Consider the following 7,125-nt stretch of genomic DNA (forward strand, 5'->3'; position numbering starts at 1 on the left):
ATCCACTCGAAGGCGCCTTCCATCAGCTGTCCAAGGCGCATTCAGCATACTTGAAAGGCGCCTTCAGCCCTGCTTCCTGCGTAGTTGCATCCAAGGTGCCCGAGGTGCCTCCAACAGCTCGGAGGTGCCTCGGACACTGTTCATCCGAGCATTCTCTTGTACAACTCCCTTCCTGCAAGGCATATTAGTCTACAAACAAAGTATACCCTGCAAAATAAAGTTAACACAATAAAATAAGATAAATACAAGCATTTGATAGTCATCGGACTTGTTGGATCGTGAAGTTTCGATAGAGGGGGGGGGGGGTGAATATCGATTAGAAAATTCGTTCGAAAAGAGTTATGCGCAGCGGAAATAGAAAAACAACGCTAACACAAACCAGTTTTACTTGGTTCGGAGCCTGTGTCGACTCCTACTCCAAGGCCCGCACACAAGGGTGCTTTCGGTGGGCAATCACTAGCAGTTCGAAAAATTATTACAAACTAAGTGCTGAAATGCTAATGAAAATTAAAGCGATACCGACAAGAAAATTAACCAAAGAAGAAAGAGCGCGTTGTCGGAGCTTTGTTAGCGTCGCAGGAGCGCAGAGCAGCAGAGCAAGTAGTAGAAGATCTCTCTTTTTCAGTTGTGCTTGAAGCTCCCCCCTGACCCTCCTTTTATATGAGGCTCGGGGCGCCCCGGATCCCTTCAGAGCGCCCTGGTGAGATGTTGCAGATCCAACCAACGAGCTCCATGTGGCGACGCGTGATCTGGATAAAAATTACCTCCCAGGCGCCCGAATCCCTTCCGGGGGCCCGGACCACCTTTCTCCAGAAACCAGCTTTCCTGCAAGACAAAGTTAGTCCGAGGCAAATAAATAATGTATATCCTGCAAAACAGAGTGTTAGCACAATTTATAAGTTTGACATAAAAAGTATGACTTAGATTCTGTCTTTCCGAGACCGGGATCTAGTCACGATCTCGACTTAGAGATCCGAAATGGATCTAAGCCGGATCGACGCCTAATGTTCCCGGGAACGCGTCCTCACAGTCACTACCTTCCAGTGACTTACCTTTACTTACTTGTCAGACGTCCGGTCAGCCCTTCGACCCGTCTGGACTTCTCGCCAGCTATCCGGTCAGCCCGTCGACCTAGCTGGACTTCTCGCCAAGCGTCCGGTCAGCCCGTCGACCCGCTTGGACTTCTCGCCAGCTATCCGGTCAGCCCGTCGACCTAGCTAGACTTCTTGCCAAGCGTCCGGTCAGTCCGTCGACCCGCTTGGACTTCGTGCCAGACATCCGGTCAGCCCGTCGACCTGTCTGGACTTCGTCTGCACACTCGGTCAGAGTGTTAGATCACAACAAACCTAACTTAACCCGATTTGTCATTCATCAAAACCTGAGTTAGACCATTAGTGCTAACCGCACCAACAATCTCCCCCTTTTTGATAGAATGATAACCTGGTTAAGTTAGTAAAAATATGCGACAAACAAATTCAGCATTTTGTTCTAGCATGAGGTTTAAGTTAGTTTTAATTTTATTTTTCTAACTTAACTACCTATCCCTCTCCCCCTTTGGCATTCATCAAACAAGGATATATTTTAAACATTCAAAAATACAGAAAAAAATATGTAGGAAACGATGTCAAGTTAACTCGGGGGAGTTTGAACTTTCGAAGACTAAGTTTAAAAAAATATTTTGTTTAAAATGTTGAATTAATTTTTAAGACTAAGTTTTTAAGGTAGCTAAAGCATGTAAAACAATCTTTTGGAAAATAGCTAAGTTTTTCAAATCAGAAATTTGAAAAGGTAATTTTCTAATATAAGTATAAGTTTCAAATTTTAGAATCAAGATGAATATATTTCAATTTTGAAGTATTTTTCAAACAGGCTAAGTTTTCAAAGTTTGATTTTCCAAACAACATTTTTCAAATATAAAAAATTTCAAAACTGAGTTTTAAAAGATATTTACTTTTCAAAACTGATTGAAACTAAGTTTGAAAAAAAAATCGGAGTTTAGAAAATCTAATTGAAGAATTTAATATAAGCTAGTTTAGAAAAATATTTGAAAAATAAGATTTCAAAAACTAAGTTTGAAAAACCTTTCTTTTCAAGACTTATTAAGTTTGTAAAAAAAATTTAAATTTGAAACCAAAGACCAATTTGAACACTTACAAAAAAATATTTAAAAAAAATATTATGTTTAAGGTGGAGAAAATAATTTTGGTGTTAAGTGTTGATTTAATCCTCCCCCTAAACCTAACATCTAAAATAGCAGTCTAACCAATTAGGTACTTACTGACTATCAGAAGATATCTTTCACTTGGTTAGTCAAGTTAAGTTCATTGTAATCAGTTAGTGGTTGACTTAACTGAGTAACTTAGCTTGATCAATGTATGTTTTGTATTTAACGCCCAGACCTATGTCGATGCACTGATATAAGCATCTTAAGTCCAAGCAATTGGCCTATACATCTCACCCCTTTCTATGTTTGTCAATCACAAGCAAAGTAATCCTAGGGTGTTGGTGAGATGCTCAAACACTAGTCCTGGAGGAACATGATTTCTAAGGGATTTTTCTAGTCTAAGGCTAAAATGGTTTTGAAATTCTAAAAGTTTGGAAGGTTTTAAAATAATTTTAACCTAGAATTTAAAACACTTGTGAATTTTGAAAATCCTAGTCTATTAAATTAGAGTATAACCAGTCAGATCTGAAAATGAAGATCAATAGAGGAACATGTACTACAACAGCTGTAATAATGCCATAACAATGTCATGTGATAATCACGACTACTGAGACGATAACGGAGGTGGGTCTGAACCCAATGACTGAAGCAGTGCCAATATCTCAGTGTGACGAGCCCGGTCGTCCTCTCGTAGGTCTCGTCACAGGTCGGAGATCTCCTGTCGCACATCTCACTGTAAATCAGAGACCTCCTGTTGCACCTCTCGTCGGAAATCGGAGACCTCTCGCCGTATGTCTCGGTGAAACTCGGAGGACTCCTGCTGGAGGCTCGACATGGCTCTCTCTAGTCCGGATACTCGATCGGCTAGAGTGAGAGGACGTGGGGCTCGAGCTGGTGCTGGGGCAGGAGCGGCCTCGTCAGGAAATAGTGTGAGAAAAAACTCATCATGCTCTGACTCCTCCTGCTGAGCATCTGGATCGGGCTGGTGCTGTGCCCCCTCTGCCAGGACATGATATCCGCACCATCTATATGAATACTAGCTAGGGAAAAGTTCCTAGATCCTATAACGTCAAACTCGGTCATGTAGCGGACGTCACCTCTGGTGACATCAATGTCCAAAGAGGACATATATGCTGTCAGAATGTGACAGTAGGGCATATGAACCCGCCCACTAGTCACGAATCCGGCCGAGTACATAACGGTGGAAAAGATATGTAGGCTAATGTCGATATCTAACCTATGACACAGGGCATAGAGGAGAAAAGAGTGGAATTGACGCATCACCGCGATGTCGCGAGTGCTCAGTGGTAGAATGCAGAAGACTAAGACCCTATAGAGGGCGTAGTCCTGGACTCGAAGGGTAACTGACCTAAACTGGGTCACAGTGGGCACTCGCTCGCCCCCCCCAAAAATACGAATAAATCGTATCAAGAGTGATATGCGAGTAGGGATCTCCATAGGGTAGCTCCCTGGGCGGATAGCATTGAAATGGACAAGTAGACTCCCGTAACCCCAAAAACTCTCGGATGGCAGTAGGGGACAACGTGATATCAGTCCCAGCTGCTCTAGTAGTATAGGTAAAGTCATCTACTTTCACTAGGTTGTTGTAAAATTCTGCATACAAACTTATGTTTACTGGGCTGGTACATTCAACAAGGTTCTGAAGGTTATAGTGGTTTATGGCTTCAATGGCTGGAATGCAAGAGCGTAAAAAGAACGCTTTATCTATACATTTGGTTCTAATGGCCATGTAGATGGTTGACTCAAACTTAATCCTAAGCTCATCAGTGGGAAACCTAGGATCAACACTGGGAGTAGAGGGCCCAACACCAGATTTAGAACGTTTCCTAAGTTATATAACAAAATTATACTAATTAAAGAAAACAAATATGCAATAATATTCTTAAACTTTAAATAGAAGAGAAGAATTTTACCGAGGAGCTATTGCTAAAATATTCTTAGAACTGACGACCTCGATTGATTCGCGACCGTAGAACGAGAAAATTTTTTAACTTTGAATGCTTTCGTAGTAAAGCTTAAAAGAAGCTTGAACGAAAGCTTGGAAGAGGAGGTGCAAGGGTAGGGGGCGCCCCTGCCCCCCTATATATAGGGGAGTCCGGGCGCCCGAACCTATTCCGAGCGCCCGGGGTCAAGTGGGGCGGGGCGCCTGGATCCCCTCCGGGCGCCCCGGGTTCGTATACCAGGGGCGCCCGCCCCTGGTTTTTGTTTTTTTTTTTAAAGAGAAAGAAAATTTTAAAATAGATATTTAAAAATTTAAGTTTAAATAAATTGTTAGAATGAAAAAAAATTAAGTTTTAATTTTTAAAATCAATTTTTAAGTTAAAAAAATAAGTTTTGATTTTTAAAATAAATTTTTAAGTTAAAAAAATTAAGTTTTAATTTTTAAAATAAATTTTTAAGTTAAAAAAAATTAATTTTTAATTTTTAAAATAAATTTTTAAGTTAAAATAGAATAAGTTTTAATTTTTAAAATAAAATTTTAAGTTAAAAAGAATAAGTTTTGATTTTTTAAATAAATTTTTAAGTTAAAAAAATTTAAGTTTAATTTTTAAAATAAATTTTTAAGTTAAAAAAAATTAAGTTTTAATTTTTAAAATAAATTTTTAAGTTAAAATAGAATAAGTTTTAATTTTTAAAATAAATTTTTAAGTTAAAAAAAATTAAGTTTTAATTTTTAAAATAAATTTTTAAGTTAAAAAAAATTAAGTTTTAATTTTTAAAATAAATTTTTAAGTTAAAATAGAATAAGTTTTAATTTTTAAAATAAATTTTTAAGTTAAAAAAAATTAAGTTTTAATTTTTAAAATAAACTTTTAAGTTAAAAAAAATTAAGTTTTAATTTTTAAAATAAAATTTTAAGTTAAAATAGAATAAGTTTTAATTTTTAAAATGAATTTTTAAGTTAAAAAGAATAAGTTTTGATTTTTAAAATAAATTTTTAAGTTAAAAAAAATTAAGTTTTTATTTTTAAAATAAATTTTTAAGTTAAAAAAATTAAGTTTTAATTTTTAAAATAAATTTTTAAGTTAAAAAAAATTAAGTTTTAATTTTTAAAATAAATTTTTAATTTTAATTTAATTTACTTTTAATTTTAATTTGATGTTCTTAGTCATCTCACCTGATCTATGTTTTCAATCAGGGAATCCTATGATTTTGTGAGATGAATTAGACTCAATTTTAGAGTTTGTTTTTAACTTGTGTTAGATTCAGGTTTGGCTTTGGGTTCAACAAATAGGCGTTCTCTGGATAAACTTCTGGGCTATGGTGAGTCACTCGGACATCATTAAAGTAACCATGCCTTCGAGATTTTCCAAATAGTCCTATCCACTGAACTTAGTACAAAACCTTGGTCTAACTGGTTAGGATTCATAAAGGGTAGCTTCGGTCAGTTCCACTTAGCCAAATGCACCAAGTCGAAGCCATATCTTCCTAGACATGCATAGACTAAGCTTCTCTAACGTACTATCATCCAATATTTCACCAGTACCATTTTTCAAGTTAAACTTGAACCCTTTTTAACTAATCCTAATTACCTTGTCGGGTAGGTTGGTTAGGGTTACCCTGCTGGGTAGGTTAGTTTTGGAGGTGCTAGCTATTCTGGAGTCTCCCCCTGAATTAATGGTCATTTATTTTAATTTTGTTCTTGGTTTATGTTTATTTCTTTTGTAATTATATTTTACTTGGTGATAGTTTACATTTTGTTGAGTTTTACTATGTTTAGATTTTAATTTTTTTTGTTTAGGTTTGTATTTTGGTCTTTGACTTGATTTGTTCGAGTTTATATAAAATATTTTTTTCTTTAGGTATGTAGTATTGATTAAGTCCTACTTGCGTGATTAATCACTCTTTCGGAACCCAAGCTTGTTTTGTTGGTATGTGTTGGATTATTAATGACTTGAATGTTTTATTTGAGCTTGACTTATAGCCAAGTCCGGTTTTATTATAAATTACTTTTTGATTATTTAATATTAAATCTAAGTTTTTGGATCTTGTTGTGAATTTTTCTAACATTTCTTTTAAATTATTAATTTTATTTTTTAGTGATAAATTCTCCTCATCAAGTGTTAGATCTTGAGTTTGATTTGAATTTTTTATTTGTTCCTTAAGATTTTGATTTTCTTCAAAAAGCAGCTCATTTTCTTTTTCTATTTTAACTAATTTATTGTTTAAGTAAGAAATAATTTTTAAAAAAATTCTTATTTAAATTTTGGTATACCTCTTCGGAACCTTCGGAAACGAGTACGGACTCGTGGCTCGATTCGGGTTCGGACCCGTCTTCCGATTCTTCCTCTGATTCTTCTTCGCGGGCCATCAGCGCGAGGTAACTCTTGTTCTTCTGTTCTTTGACTTCCGATTCATCCGAGGAAGTGTTGTCCCACGTTGCTTTAAGAGTCTTCTTTTTGGTCGTCCTTGGTTTCTCGTTTTCCAATTTCGGACACTCGTTCTTGTAGTGGTCCTTTTTGTTGCATCCAAAGCATGTCACGCTCCTTGGGTCGGTTGGAGAATTGATCCTCTAAAGGTCCTTTTTGCTGAAGCTCCTTTTCCTCCTGATGAACATTTTCCTTACCAAGTTCACCAGGTGCTCTTCTTCAGAGTTCTGATCAGAGTCGTCTTCAGGTTCAAACTTGTTCTTTATCTTCTCCTTGGAGGAACCTGCAAACAAAGCTACACCCTTCTTGGCCCCGACGTTAGTTTGTTCGTGTAGTTCTAATTCACAAAACAATTCGTCTAATTTAAGTTTAGATAAATTTTTAGAAATTTTGTAGGCATCCACAATAGATGCCTACAAACTATTACGTGGAAACGCATTCAGTGCATACCTTATTAGGTCCCGGTTCTCCATTTGATGGCCTATCGTGTGGAGCTCGTTGAGGATGTCCTTGATCCTCGCGTGTAGCTGACTTGCAGTTTCCCCTTCTTGCATTTTTATATTAAATATT

This window comes from Zingiber officinale, chromosome 2B (assembly GCF_018446385.1).
Source record: "Zingiber officinale cultivar Zhangliang chromosome 2B, Zo_v1.1, whole genome shotgun sequence".
NCBI classification, from domain to species: Eukaryota; Viridiplantae; Streptophyta; class Magnoliopsida; order Zingiberales; family Zingiberaceae; genus Zingiber; species Zingiber officinale.